The sequence below is a fragment of the Simochromis diagramma genome, unplaced genomic scaffold (assembly GCF_900408965.1).
Source record: "Simochromis diagramma unplaced genomic scaffold, fSimDia1.1 OVJJ01000685.1, whole genome shotgun sequence".
NCBI lineage: Eukaryota > Metazoa > Chordata > Actinopteri > Cichliformes > Cichlidae > Simochromis > Simochromis diagramma.
Window position 1 is genome coordinate 12,678,114 of NW_024387477.1, and position 15,575 is coordinate 12,693,688.

General features: G+C 41.4%; 1 long non-coding RNA gene across 1 annotated transcript; it reads right to left on the reverse strand.

Moving 5' to 3' along the window:
- Positions 1 to 775: 775 nt before the first annotated feature.
- On the reverse strand, positions 776 to 3,269 carry LOC120723911. Its single transcript, XR_005693831.1, has 2 exons — positions 2,774 to 3,269; positions 776 to 844 (listed from the first exon to the last, which is right to left on the reverse strand). It is a non-coding gene; the product is annotated as an uncharacterized LOC120723911 (long non-coding RNA).
- Between the last annotated feature and the right edge of the window lie 12,306 nt (positions 3,270 to 15,575).

The following is a 15,575-nucleotide window of genomic DNA, read 5'->3' on the forward strand; positions in this document are numbered from 1 at the left end:
GACTGTGGTTTGATCACTGAAGTGTTGCGCATTAAACTTTATAACTTCTCGGGTGGATGCAGGGGCTTTCTTTCTGACACACTCATCCACACACTCATGGGAGATGCACAGGAGAGGACTCTCATCTCAGAGTGAGTCAGATGTGTGATTTTTTTCCTACTTGCTAAGCGTGATTCAAGATCATTTTGGCGCAACCATCTTCCACCATGGTGTGGAATCAGGGAAGCCATTTTAGTTTGTTCTGTAGTCTCATGGAAATCAGAAAATGGAAATGTTCCCACAACAGCCAAACACCCAAGTCCTTGAACACATGACTCACTCATCCTGTGGATCACGGTGGAAGAGGGCTGTAACTTGAGCAAATAACTTTGACTTCACTCGCACCACAGCGGCAGTTACAAAAGTGCTGAAGGATAACCCTTTGATTGCTGAAGGAGTGGCGTTACCAAAGCTGTTTTGTAAGTCAAATATGAAATGACTCTGAGCAGAACCCATGCAGTTTTAATCGTTTTGAGGCAAGCTTCCTGCCAGATGGAGGCAGCATCAAGTCCACACAATATGCTGTGCCTGCTTTGTATTTAGAAGCCTCAGAGTTAAAAAAAAAAAACTAAACTGAAGCAAGCCACGAGAACAATGAGCTGTCTTATGCCAAAGAGCAACATTTTCTCTTCCAGTCCTGCCAACCTTCCTCCCCCTGGTCTTTATTTCTCACTTGGCCACACACTCACTACTTTTTCCTTCCTCTACTGATCCTCGTTTTCTGGACATTTTTTTCCTCTCTCTTCTGTGTGCTCGCATGAGGAGGGGTGGGGATTCTTGAAAGCAGTTGGATCAGCGAGGAGCCCTGTAAGGGAGGAACACAGAGAGCTGATGTATTGTTTCACCACACAAGGTCCCTGTGTGGCTGTCAGCTCGCAGTAGGAGCTCTGGGCATGGTATGCATGTGCTGAGCATCTGGTGTTGCGAGACACACATCTGGAAAAGGGTTAGGTAGTCAGTGGAGGGCTTGGAACAGCAAGGTGAAGCAATCTGACAGTTTTCATGAAAGGAAAGCTACCACTGACGTTCCTGTTGTGTGGGTTAAGCATGTCTATGGATTATGAGTGTGTAGATTTTCTGTCTTTAAGTTATCCTTAAAGGCCTTACATGTGTCTATTTTACACAAATCTGGACATATTTACAGCTCTGCTTATTGTCACAGGCCAGCTGGCCAAAACAAGAGCACATCACTCTTGTCACAGTTGGAGGGACATCTCTGGGCGGATAGAAACAACACTCAGCCACCACATAATCCCACCCTTAGACTTTTATGGGGTTTCCCTACACTCTAGTATGTTGCTGGGTTTTAAATTCCTCTAACACACTCACACGCACACACACTAAATTTGAGCAATACAAATGAGGTCAGGAAGATGGATTCTTAGTCAGCACCCAGCGCGACTTCAAGTCAAATGTCCTCTATTTTTGAGGCAGGGCCAAGAATGAAAATATGAAGTTTAAAGACTGCAACACATTACAGATAGTTACACATGCATATATACATGCTGTATATCATATTATATCCTCTTAGATAAGAAATGTGACCTTGAGATCTTCTGTTTGGTGATAGGGTCTTTTCATGGCTTTAGTGCAGTTAAAGTGTGAGAGCTGCATATTTCTCTGCAGCTCTATAGCTCTAAAACGCAGCCCTAGAATGGAATGAGGGAGGTCAAAGGTGAGTATGTTGAGGGGAAATAGCTAAAGGAGGCAGGGAAAGAAAAGATTAGATCTTTTGCAGTAGTGACGAAGCACTCCGGACAACATAACACGAAACATCCGCTGCAAGTACCAGCTTTAAGTTGAAGCAGTTATTGTCATCCGTGAAGAGATTATTAATAAGTTGTTTGTTGGTGAGTTTGTGTTGCCCTGCAACAGAGTTTGTCGGTGTGAAAGTAGAGAAGAAAGTGCGTGACACAAGTCAAGAGAGAGGTATGGAGAGAAAACAGTCAGCCCCTGCACTTTTGGACATGAAACCCCAGAGTTGTTTCTGTCTCATGTTACCAGAATCTGGAGGTGGGGCGTGTTGTCAAACTAAGCCAAACTACAATAATGCACTGCCATGACTACTAAGGCAGAAATATTGCATGCTGGAAAAACATTCAAAGTAAATAAAAATGTGTTCTCTTTAATAAACCTTTATAGTTGGTTCACTACCCTACAAGGGTAGAGGACGGTGCATTAGGAAATATTACTTTCAAATGTTAGTCATAATAGCTCTACAGTTGCGGTTTGGGTGTGTACTCAACGTTCAGTGTTTAAAATAGCCCTAGGCTATCTTCACACGAAAAAACAAATGTGCGTTGCTAGAAATGTATTTTTTTGCAGAACTAAAAACAGGTACCACTGTTGTCTCACTTCAGTTCAAAACGTTCTGTTAAGAAAGAAGCCGTTTAGACTTGTATTAGCAGAGGGGTACCCCCCACTTCACTCATCGGTTCTTCATGTACTGACTTGCTGGCCGTTTACATTATACTCATGTGAGTGAGCGCATCAACATTTTTAGCTATGACTGGAATGTGCAGCTTGGGATCATATCTGCCTGCATAACGGATGGAAGTGGAGTGAGAGATCAATAGCTGAAAACAGTTGATAGTGAATAGCTGTCAGACTCTGTGAAGAAAATGATCACAGTAATCTAATCAGATTCACAAAGGCGTGCGTCAGTAATGTGTCAGATCACTTGCTTAATTTTCTGGGGGCTATGCATTACAACACTTGAACAACATAAATTTACCGGAGGTTTCCAGGAACTTATTAAGCCTGCTGTAGGGTGGTGACAACAAGACCAAACGTGCGGAAGGCGTTCCAAGCATCGGGCTGTTCAGATGACTCTTTTGTGCAGACAAAAAGGTCTGTTCGGGCTGAAATAGAAAGACAAGACGGGAGGGGGATAATCATCTTCTTTAAAAACTGTTATAAACTTTGTGTAAAAAAGTGGGGCAGAGTTCCTTACTACATAACAAACTGCTTTTTGGGCATGTGATATTTATCCATACACACACACACAGGGCATTGCTATGGAAACATCCCTGCAAGTACTGCCCCCTTGCTTATTATGTTGCTATAGTAGCCATCCCAGAATAGTCTTTTTTTTTCTTTTTTTTGACTCACTCCCTCGTGTTTGTGACTCATAGCTTGCAGTGGAAACCACAACTCGATCGGTCTCTTATTCCCCTTTTTTCCTGACATTCTCTTCTCTACCAAAGGAACAGCTTGCCATTCTGAGTCATCAGCATGTGCTGGTGTGTGCCCTGTAAGTCAGCGTGTGCATGCGAGAGAGCAGGAACTGAGGGGAATTCCAAAAAGATTACCAATAGACGAGTTACTATGGTGATAGCAAATAACAGGCAGCGTGACCCGTGTGTTGCAAGATAGTTTATCTTGAGCACTGCACATTCATGAGCTGCCAGTGATTTCTTTGTAGTGTATCTCCACATAGATACACTCTGCTCTCAATGATTATTTGAGGTCCACTTTGTTTTGAGAAGCTGCAGCTTGTAGTTTACTTACCCACAGCGCTCTGGGGCTAGCGTAGCACAGAACTGCATACGTGGTAATACATTGCATCTGACGTAACAAATGATGCATGTGGTAATTCAGTTATGGGGAAACTTCTTAATGATGGGGTGATCAGTTTTCATTCCATAGGTTCGCTAATTTGCCAACAAGATGAAATTCAATTATCTGTGCTAATTAAATTGGTTAAATAGGTTTTTAAACAGGACTTTACCCAGTACTCAACTTGCAAAGCAATTTGAAAGGCGAGGAATTACATTCTACTTTTATTACAAGGATTTAAACTTCCCTGGCTTGAACAGTCTCAACACAGTTGAAGACAGTGGAGTGATTTTAATCTTGTTGAATTGCAGATATGTTTGGAAATAATATAAGCATTAGAATAAGCCATGTACACCGTCCTTACAGAAGTAACAGCAGGCATAATCCCAGTATTCAAATATTCCCTTACAAGTACATGGTTTGTATGTAAAAGTTCTTACCATGACAATGACAGTGTGAAGGCTAACTGCAGAGCATTATTATGAAGGTACAGCCCCCTTTAGCTTTATGACAGTTTAACATGAGCCCCCACTCACTGCTTACATTTTTGTTTCCTCATAGTACTGCTTTCATAGTATCGTTTTTCAACAGTAGCAGGCATCTGTTTCCTCAGCAATAGCCCTGTAAATGCATTACATATTACCTGCTCATCAAGTAACAGACAGACACATACATCTGTAGCCAGTCTGCAGCTCCACTACCATGGAACATTTAACAGCTAAGGACAAAACTTAAAAGATGAAAATTTGTGCTGCATATCCAAAGTTCAAATACAACCCCAATTCTTAAAATGTTGGGATGCTGTGTGAAATGTAAATAAAAACAGAATGCAATGACTGTCAAATCTCATAAACAAATATTTTTTTTTCACAATAATTCAAAGAAAGCTGAGACCATTACCGTTACCAAAAGTATTAGCTCATTTATGACCCCTATTTCAGTTGGGTTGGGGTTAACAAAAGACTGCATAGGTAAGTGGCACTGCTGGAGGAATTTTTTTGCATCTAGGTTCATCGGTAAAAGGTCAGTGAGATGACCTTAGAGAGGCAGAATTTCTCCCAAATAAAGATGGGCAGAGGGTCAAAACTGTCCACTAAGTCTGGAACAATTTCAGAATAATGTTTATCAAAAATCATAAAGTGTTTGAAAAACTCATTTATGACAGTACAATAAGATCAGCAGAAAATGTTGTGCACAAGGCAAGGCAGAAAATCAGTACTGGATGCCTGTGATCCTCGTGCCCTTAAGCAGCAGGCATGATTCTGTCATGGAAATCAGTGAATGGGCTCAAGAATACTTCCAAAAGTTATTTCTTTCTATGCAAAGATTTCACTATCCCACCTACAAATGCAGGCTAAAGCTCTGCCATGCAAAGAAGAAGCCATAATTGAACGCAATCCCAAAACATTGCCACCTTCTCTGAGCCAAAGCTCATTCAAAATGGACTGAGGCAAAGTGGAAAACTGTTTTGTGCTCAAATGAACTGACTTTAGAAATGTATTTTCGAAAACATCAACATCACATCCTCTCGACTTAAAGAAGAGAAACAGTCATCTGGCTTGTCAATCACTACTCAAAAGCCTACATCTCTGCTGGTGTGGGGATACATCAGTGCCTATGGAATTGGCAGCTTGCATCTGGAAAAGGCACCATCAATGCTGAAAGTTACATACAGGTTTTAGAGCAACATATACTCCCATCCCACCAATGCAATGCTAAACTGCACACTGCAGCTAATACAAACAGCATAGCTTTATGGATGAAGAATCAGGCTGCTGAACTGTCTTGCGTGCATTTCCCAGTGACTCTGAAAAATTGGTTTATGCATGTATTACTTCTAGGCTGGACTACTGTAATTTGTCATTATCAGGATGCCCTAAAAACTCCCTGAAAAGCCCTGAGTGGATCCAAAATGCTGCAGCAAGAGTACTGACGGGACTAGAAAGAGAAGAAATATTTCTCCTGTCTTCATTGGCTCCCTGTTAAATCCAGAATTGAAGTCAAAATCCTGCTCCTCACATGAAAGGTCTTAAATAATCAGGCCCCGTCTAATCTTAATGACCTAATGGTGCCATATCACCCCATTAGAACTCTTCGCTCTGAGATTGCTTTTAAGATTAGGCTTAAAACTTTCCTTTTTTGCTGAAGCATATAGTTATGGCTGGATCAGGTGGCCCTGAATCCTCCCTTAGTTATGCTGCAATACTTCTAGGCTGCTGGGGGATTCCCATGATGCATTGAGTGCTTTCTCTTTAGTCATCTTTTTCACTCACTATGTGTTTATACATCTTTCTGTATTTAATTATTTGTTATTATTAGTCTCTGTCTCTCTTCCACAGCAAGACTTTGTCCTGTCTTCCCCTCACCCCCAACCGGTTGCGGCAGATGGCTGCTCCCCCCTGAGCCTAATTCTGCTGGAGGTTTCTTCCTGTTAAAAGGGAGTTTTTCCTTCCTACTGTCACCACAGCACTTGCTCATAAGGGGTCATATGATTGTTGGACTTTTCTGTGTTTTCTTTGTATTTGTAATCGTTTTCTTTGTAGGCTCTTTACCTTAGAATATAAAGCACCTTGAGGCAACTGTTGTTGTGATTTGGTGCTATATAAATAAAATAGAATTTAATTGAAAACATTTGATGCATCATGAAATGAAGGGCTGCTTATCTTCCAGATGATTATGGACTGTTGTTAATAGTTACAGTGCCATGAAAAGGTATTTTCCCCCTTGCCTAGTTATAATTTTTGTCATAATTAAATGTTTCAGATGATCAAACACATTTTAATATTAGACAAAGATAAACTGAGTAAATACAAAATGCTATTTTTCATTTATTAAATGGGAAAATGCTATCCAAACCCACCTGGGCATATGTGGAAAAGTAATTTCCCCTTAAAGCTAATAACTGGTGGTGCCACCCTTGGTGCCAAGAACTGCAATGTTTGCAATAACTGGTGATGAGTCTTTCACATCACTGTGAAGGAATTTTTGCCCAATCTTCTCTGAAGGATTTTTCTCATTCAGCCAATTTTGAGGGTGTTCGATCACAAATGCCCCATTTAAGATCAGGCAGACGCATCTATTTTTGCTGAATCTCTAAGCAAATGAGGCCCGCTGTTCTTTGGATGTTGCCCTCGGTTCTTTTGTGACTTTCTGGATGAGTCATTGATGTGCTCTTTGAGTAATTTTGGTAGGACAGCCAATCTTGGGAAGGTTAATCAGTGTTCCCAGTTTTCTGCATTTCTGCATAATGGCTCTCACAGTGATTCCCTCAAGTCCCAAAGCCTAATAAATGGCTTTGTAAGCCTTTCCAGACTGATAGATGTCAGTCCCTTGGTGATCTGTTCTCGAGTTTCCTTAGATTGTGGTGTGATGGGTGTTTTTTTCCCCCTCAAGCTTTTAGCCAACTTCAAGTTGTCAAACAGGTTCTATTGAAATGATTTCTTGATTCAGCAGGTGTGGCAGTAATCAAGCCCGGGTTTGGCAAGTGAAACTGTATTCAGCTTTTTAAAAAATATGGTTAATTCATTCTCAGTTGTGGTTATTTGCATGACATCTCATTAAACTTTTTGCTTTGGCTGATACTGAAAACACATTCTAGTGGGATTTCATAAGTTCAAAGCTCGGTAAGAAGCTAAAATTCCCAGTCGAATCACTCAACCCGATCATTCACATTCATCTAGAGTTAAATCTGCAGCAATTCTAGCGAATCCTCCGCAGCTAAGTTTGCAGCACTTGTACCAACACATTCAAGTTTGTTTTCTCATTATATTGCATCCCACTCCTGTAAACAGAAGGTGATGATTCCTCTCTTTAGCTCATGTGGCAGTAGTCCACATGTTCTGTATGAGTAGCCAACTAAAAAATGGGCAAATTCGGCTCAAGTCACTTTGCTATTCAAAACCTTACAGATAGGACATATAGTGAAATCTAGCCATAGTTATAAAGGTGCAGACCCTGTCCACCATTGTAGAAGCAAGAGGGGTGTTCAGGTTAGACATTCTCTCGCCTGCAGTGGTTTTTCTTTACTAAAGCATGAACTGTGTCCGCTCAGCATTCGCAACATACCCCCATTTGTTTCAAAATTTTCAGTTGGGTCATGCCTTAAACTAACTGTGCAGATAAATGTCTTTTTTTTTTTTTTTTTTATCTCTGAGAGTCACGAGTTGTATTTAGCAAAGCTAGACCCGGATAGGTCAGGTCAGGCTTTGGTCTTTGCAATAATTACTGACGTTTCAGTTTTTCAATACCAAGTAATATGAAACTGATCAAAGTTTATGTGTGGAATTCAGGTGAGGGGGCGGAGCCTGTTTTCTTTTTTCTTAATAGGGTGATATGTTTAGCTTTTTTTATTATATAGCCTTATATAATAAAAACAAACAAACAAACAAACAAAAAAAAACCCTTAGCCTCTTTCTGTTATTCCAGGAAGCTTTGGTTAGGTAAATCTCTCTTGTTGTTCACATGTTGGTGGTTATCGGCTTAATGTTTCCTGTCTTGCAACTTTCAGCCTTTTGCAGGCTCTCTGCTCTCTGTTGGCCAGCCCGAGCCTCCATGCAGGCTCTTTTCTCTCCTATCTGTGCAACTCTCAGTCTTATTGTAGGCTCTCTGCTCTCTATTGGCCAACAGCGGCTCTGAGTCTTAATGCAGGCTCTTCTCTTTCCTGCATTTTGCAACCCTTTCTTGTCTCCTATCATCTTTCTGCTGCAGGTTGGCCTCCAGTGCCCCTAAGCTGGCAGCCTCTCCTCTCTGCCCTTCAATCTCTCCTGTCTCCTTTGCCAGCTCTCAGCCTTATCACTAACTCTCTGTATCTCTCCTGTCGTACCTCAGCTCTGAGCCAAATCAAAGGATCTACGTCCCTGTCTTAGCTCTAGTCTGTCCTCATGCCTTATTACAATTTCTCTCCACCCTCCTGGCCCCCGATGGCCCTCGAGTCTTGTCGCAGGCTCAATTTCTACTCTGCTGCTTCATAAATTCATATGTTCCATTCCCTATAGATCAGATCTTCCTGCCACGGCAAGAATGCGTTCTTTTCTTTGGGTATCCTGCCCTAATCCCTATCACTTCTGGGATTCTGTTCTGCTGTAATTGGCCATCGAAGTCTGACAGTCAAATACCTCAAATTGTATTTTCTACATCAATAAATCATGTTCAGTTCCTTCTAATGATCTCTCCTTATTGAAATGCATTAGTTCAATAAAGAAGATCTGTAGTCACACATCTGACTGCTTCCCAGGTATTGGCAATCAAGGTGACGGTGACATCACTGGTCTACCCCAATCATCTTTCTGCTGGCCTTCTTCAGGCCAATCAGCTTTCACTCTGCGTGCTTTAAATCTTCCGGCGCATCCATCATTCTTCCTTGCAGACGCCTTTGTGCAACACACCTCTTTCCCCATCACCCTCTCTCCCTCATCACTGAGGCTCCATTCATGCCTCCATCTCCACCACCAGCGTCTAGACTCCGGTGGGTCCTGCCCTAATCAAAATCACAGCTGGGATGGCCATTGGAGTCTAACTGGCAAATACCTCAAATTTAATTCTATACATCAATAAATCATGTTTAATTCCTTCTCACGATCTCTCTTTATTAAACTAAACTTAACAAATATTGTCATTATACTTAATTATTTTTTGCGCACAGTATAATTGCAGAGGGTGCCTATATTAATAACTTTATAAAAAAAACTTTTATTCTTTAGCAGTGCAATGGTATACAATTCTTTTAGATTTAGTGGGTGTTTTCCTTAAAGAAGTTCTTACTTCAATTTGATTTGCTTTCAGAATCAAACCATAGAAAAAGATAAAACATCCTAAATAAGTAAATAAAAAGAAACTGGCAGCAGCTGTAGGAACATAAGACAGGTCACTGTTTGTTCTGATTATTTTTGCAGTTATTTTGAACTCATCTTCTACAATAGTGCATTCATTCACCAAAAACACAAGTGGAATTTGTGGTGAATTTCTTTTGACATTCTCCACTACTGACAATGCCTCTTTGACAATGTTTATCTCACTCTGTCTTCAGCATTGGCTGGAAAAACACTCAACACAATATCGACAATGTTGCATTGTGTAAAAAAAATCTAATGAAGCTACAAAGAACTTCTATTTGCTCACTTTCTGCGTACTGACCTCCTGCTTTTGATAAGCTCTCTGAATGCAAACCAGGCTTTTAAAATACTTTTGAGCAAACTTTTCAAGCAAGCAAAACTACAGAAAGTAACCTTGTCGTCAAATAGATGCGTTGAATTTCTTTTTTTCTCATTTTTTCTGGGATTACTGCCAGGGATGGTTAGTCATTACACTGAATACTCCATCCATCCATCCATCCATCTATCCATCCATCCATCCATCCATCCATCTTCGTCCACTACAGGCCTGTTGCACTTACGCCTGTAGTGATGAAGTGCTTTGAGAGACTGGTCTGTCAGCACATCAGGGCCGGTCTGCCTCCCACTCTGGACCCCCACCAATTTGCCTACAGGACAAATCGTTCCACCGAGGACGCTATCACCATAGCGCTCCACACTGCGCTGAGTCACCTGGAGCACCGAGGAAGCTATGTGAGAATGCTCTTTCTGGACTTCAGCTCAGCATTCAATCATATCATCCCGGAGATCCTGGTCCAGAAACTGTCTCACCTGGGACTCTCCACCCCCATCTGCCTCTGGATCAAGGACTTCCTGACAAATAGACCACAGTCTGTCAGACTCGGCCCCCACCGGTCCAGCACCATCACACTCAGCACCGGGTCTCCACAAGGATGTGTTTTGAGTCCCCTCCTGTTTACGCTCTACACATCCGACTGCTCCCCTACCCATCTCTCAAACACCATCATAAAGTTCGCGGATGACACCACAGTGGTTGGACTCATCTCAAGGGGGGATGAGTCGGACTACAGAGATGAGGTCAACAGACTGACTGAGTGGTGTTCGGTTAACAACCTCCAACTGAACACCACGAAAACTAAAGAACTTATCTTGGACTTCAGGAAGGGCAGAGCAGACCCGGCCCACTTTACATTCACGGGAACTGTGTGGAGAGGGTACACTCCATGAGGTTTCTGGGCGTGCACATCTCTGATGACCTCTCCTGGACTGCAAATACTACAGCGGTGGTTAAAAAGCCCCAGCAGCGTCTCCACTTTCTGAGAGTGCTCAGGAGGAACAACCTGGAGGAGAGGCTGCTGGTGACATTTTACAGAGCCACCATAGAGAGCATCCTAACGTACGGCATAACAACATGGTATGCAGGGTGCTCAGCTGCGGACAGGAAAGTACTGCAGAGGGTCATCAACACAGCCCAGAAGATCACTGGCTGCTCTCTGCCCAGCCTGGAGGTCACTGCAAACTCTCGGTACCTCAGCAGAGCTGGCAATATCATCAAGGACTACTCTCACCCCAGCAACCAACTGTTTGAACTATTACCGTCAGGCCAACGGTACAGGTCACATAAAACCAGGACAAACAGATTCAGGGATAGCTTCTTTCCCAGAGCTATCACCGTAGTAAATAAGCACAAATACAATTGAACCTATTCCATACCGTCACAGTCATTATATTATGCTGCTGTTCATACTGTCATTATATTAATGCTGCTATCCTGTATATATTGTACATACTATTGTTTGAGTACTTACGATTGTTTTTTTGTACTTTTTATATTTTACATTTATTTTTATTATTGAAACTTGCACCAAGGGAGTGGCACTCCAATTTCGTTGTACTCTGTACAATGACAATAAAGGCTATTCTATTCTATTCTATTCTATTCTATTCTATTCTATTCACTTATTTAACAGAAGTTTGAAAAAATCATAACAGAAGCATTTTGACAATGTCTCTAGAAATAAAAAGCAGCAAACATTGAGTTATATTCTTAAATGTGCTCTGGAATAGACATTTATCATATCTTGAAAATCATCTCAATACCTATAAACAAGATACTTACAGTACACTGCTGGCATGGTCTGAATCTAAGATCATAGTTTCCTTCGATATTTGTGATTTATTTTTTACAGATATACTATAAAATGTTTCTCTTTTTCCATCGTATACTACATTTTATTTGCAGCTTTCATTTCATTGCAGCATTGTGTATGATTAAGCCTGTGTTGCACAATCAGGTGTTCTACTCACACCTTCTTACCTATAGGCAGGTCCAAACAGCTGCTGAAAGAAATTTGATAGATTAAAAGTTATTTTGTCTGGTTGTTATGTTACTTTTATTCAGTCATATCACAAGTTACAGTTAGGCCAGTGGCATGTGACTTCCCTTATCCTGCGGGAGAAATTATTCATAACACGCACACAAACAATCACACGCAGACACACACACACATACGCGCACAAGCACACACACATTTATTCAACCGTCCATCCCAATCTAATCCTCTGATTTTACTCCTCTCTGCAGTCTGAGCTGCCCATGTTTTCATTGTAGTCATGGGCTGTGACTCATCGTGCGTCTGAGCCAAGCTATTTGCGCTGGTTCACACTGGCTGACACACCTAGAGCCAGGAAACACACCCATTCCCACATATCCTTGTATTCAAGTGAGTGATCTGCAACAAAACAGTGATACACAGAGGACATTGACTTTGCAAGAGCATGGAAGATATTTAGCACATTTCACAATTATCCAGTTTGAACAGTCCACATTTGAGTTGTCCCAGAGCTAACTGACTGCTCTGCTTATCTTTGTCTCCCTCTGACCTGCTGCAGTGAGTTCATTTAGAATAAAAGCAGATATATTTATAAGAAATTTATATGTGAACACCTGTATTATAGATAAACGTCATGAGTATCTGAAAAAATAACCAATGATATGATTTACTGATGAGTTATTAAATAACTGTAAATACTTAACTCCTGCTGAAAAGTTTGTGAGCAGTGCATCGTTTTTGACAGGAGTAATGCTGATTGCTAGCAGACACATAACAGGAGTTGTCTGTCTGGAATCAGCATTTTCTGGTAGCTAAGGCCGTTCTTTAAAGGCCACACCCCGTTGGCAAGAAAGGGAATCAAATAGGCGCTGTACTTCGAAAGTGGGTGAAATCTTATTCTGTTAAAGTTAAAACGTTAAATTCTGTGGAAAATACTATAAGCACTAGATAATTGCTTTAGTAGTTGTGCACTCATACACACAGTATACTTTAAGCACTAAAGTAACGTTTTTCTTTTTGAAACTTTTGAAAAAAACCTTTTTTGAAACTTCCCCTGAACATTTTTAAACACTGTTCCATCCCAAAGAGTAAAGCTTTACCCCACTTTATACACAGTTCTTTAGGATCTCTGCATGTCTTGCACATGTTTGGTGTTATTTCTCCACTTTTATCTCAGTGTGCTCACAATTACAGACATCTACACACGTCTGCGCACAAACAGCGGGCCTTCTTTTTTGTGGGAGAGCTGCACCCTGTTTTTGCAACAAAACAAAATCTGAGATCTCCTGACTCAAAGTTTCTAGTGTAGTAACATTAAAATATGCGTGTGTGCGCGCACAAGCACAAGCGTGTGAGTACCACTCCCCGGTTCACTCCCCACAAAAACAACACAGTAACTTCCTCTGTATGTAATCTATTCCTTGCATCTCGTTGAGTATGGGTGTGGCATATTGAGAAGGACACTGCAGGAATTTGAAAGACACTAGACACTGTTGTGAGAAGGGGAGACGCACATGTGTACACTTAAAACACACATGTGCATCCACAACCCACATATGAATTCTATTTTCAAAACTGGATGCACACATATACTCCCCCTAAAAAACCCAAATAAAAAATCCCATCCATTCATTTTCTTCCGCTTATCTGGGGCGGGGTCACGGGGGCAGCAGCCCAAGCAGAGAAGCCCAGACCTCCCTCTCCCCAGCCACCTCCTCCAGCTTGTCCGTGGAAACAGCAAGGTGTTCCCAGGCTAGCCGAGAGATATAATCTCTCCAGCGTGTCGTAGGTCTGCCCTGGGGCCTCCTCCCTGCCTCCTGTCCTCCGTGAATCGCTACCTTATCGTGGTGGAGGGGTTTGTGTGTCCCAGGGATCACAGGGGCTATGTTGTCTGGGGGCTTTTGGCCCCTGATAGGGTCTCCCATGGCAAATTGGTTCTGGGTGAGGGACCAGACAAAGAGCGATTCAGAGGGAGCAGTTCACCCTCCCTGCCCTGGAGCCAGGCCTGGGGAGGTTACCCGAGGGCGAGCGTCTGGTGGCCGGGCCTTAGTCCATGGGGCCTGGCCGGGCACAGCCCGAAAAAGGGACATGGACCCATCTTCCTGCAGGCCCAACACTCGCAGGAGGCACCGTAGCCGTGTGGTGGCCAGGAGTTGAGGTCCTGACGGAGGTCCCCAGCTACCAAGACTGGCAAAAAATCCACAACCCTCCAAAATTACTGTTTGATAAAAGCATGTGGCACAAAATATCCATAGCTATATACAGCTATGCTAGATGGTAAAAGCAGCCAAGAGTAATAAGATAAGATAAGATAAAATAACCTTTATTAGTCTCACATGTGGGAAATTTGTTTTGTCTAGCAGAAAGTGAACAGTGCAAAGTTATATATAGTTATATATAAAATTAGAGAACACTGGAATACAATAAGAATAAGATACTGTACACAACTGTACAGAATAGAATAGAATAGAATAGAATAGAATAGAATAAAATACTATATACAATAGAATGAAATGAAATAAAATAATATATACAATAGGATAAAAATAAAAATAATGGATACGTGATGGTAAAGGTTAGCTTGTGGTGAGCTACAAGAAACCAGCACATAAGTTATAAATTCTGCTCTGCTAAACACTGTAGTAACAGCTTTCACACTTGCATTAGTAGCGTTAGGAACGCCCAAATAAACACTTTTCGAAACATGTCCTTGAGGTGAGTACTTAAGTTCATTTAACAAAGCTGCTGGTGTACACTGGGAACAAAAATGGATGGGAATACCTTTTTTTAAAACATAGTGTTAGTCATGGCTTATCAGATGTTCTCATCTATAAGCCTGTTGGTGACACAGCCATACCCATAATCCCAGTATGATTTGTCAGAGGAACCGCCCAGTGACTCTCGTAACAAGCTATCATGCCATCGCTTTGCGTGTCTGCATACCACATTGAAACATTTCATAGCTATGATCATTTAGATTGTTTTGGGTTTAATTCATAACGTTCAGTGTTTGGCTTTGCAATACTTTTAACACAGTGGGATGTAAAAGAAGTACTCATTAAGCTAGGACTTTAAGCTTAACATTAGCAGTTTCACTCTAAAAATAAACTTTCATGTGACACACACAACATACAGCACACAGACAATTACAGCAATGACTACTGCAACTACAGTTTTCAGCGTATGAAAGTGAGCTAAAAACAACAACAACCTGTGTAAAGCACAGTGAAAATTGTGGAATACATTTTAATGTCCAAATTAGATGCAAAAATTATTTAATATAAATTATATTGCTACTGCAGTTCACTAGCACAGGGTGGGCCCCATTAAAGCGACAGACTTCTGTAAATCCTGTCTTGTAAATAGACACCTTGCTTTTTGTGTTTAACTAAAGGCCGTCCTCCCGAACCATTTTGGTAATGATAGCTTTGTGTCAGTTTATGTGCGGCAGTGTAAATGTTTTAATAACATGTTGATGTCATTGTCTGTCATGATAACCATTTTGTGGAGTGCATCTCTTCTTCTCTGTGTACTTCATTGTTATACTGTAGAACAAAAACTGAAGTGGGCAAAAAACTGTTTTAAACAGAAAAATCATGATAAAAACAGTACAAGTTTCTTGCCTGAATAATTTGTTACATAGTGCTGATTACATCCGGATAACAAGAGTTTGAAAACCTGACATTTAAGTGTTGAAAGTTCTTTTTTTCAAGCAGAGCTCACTTTTCCTGTTGCATGTCATTGCAACCCTCTTTGTGAAGCAGTGGGTGGTCCCATGAACACTAAGGACCACTCCCCGTACACGGGTCCCCTC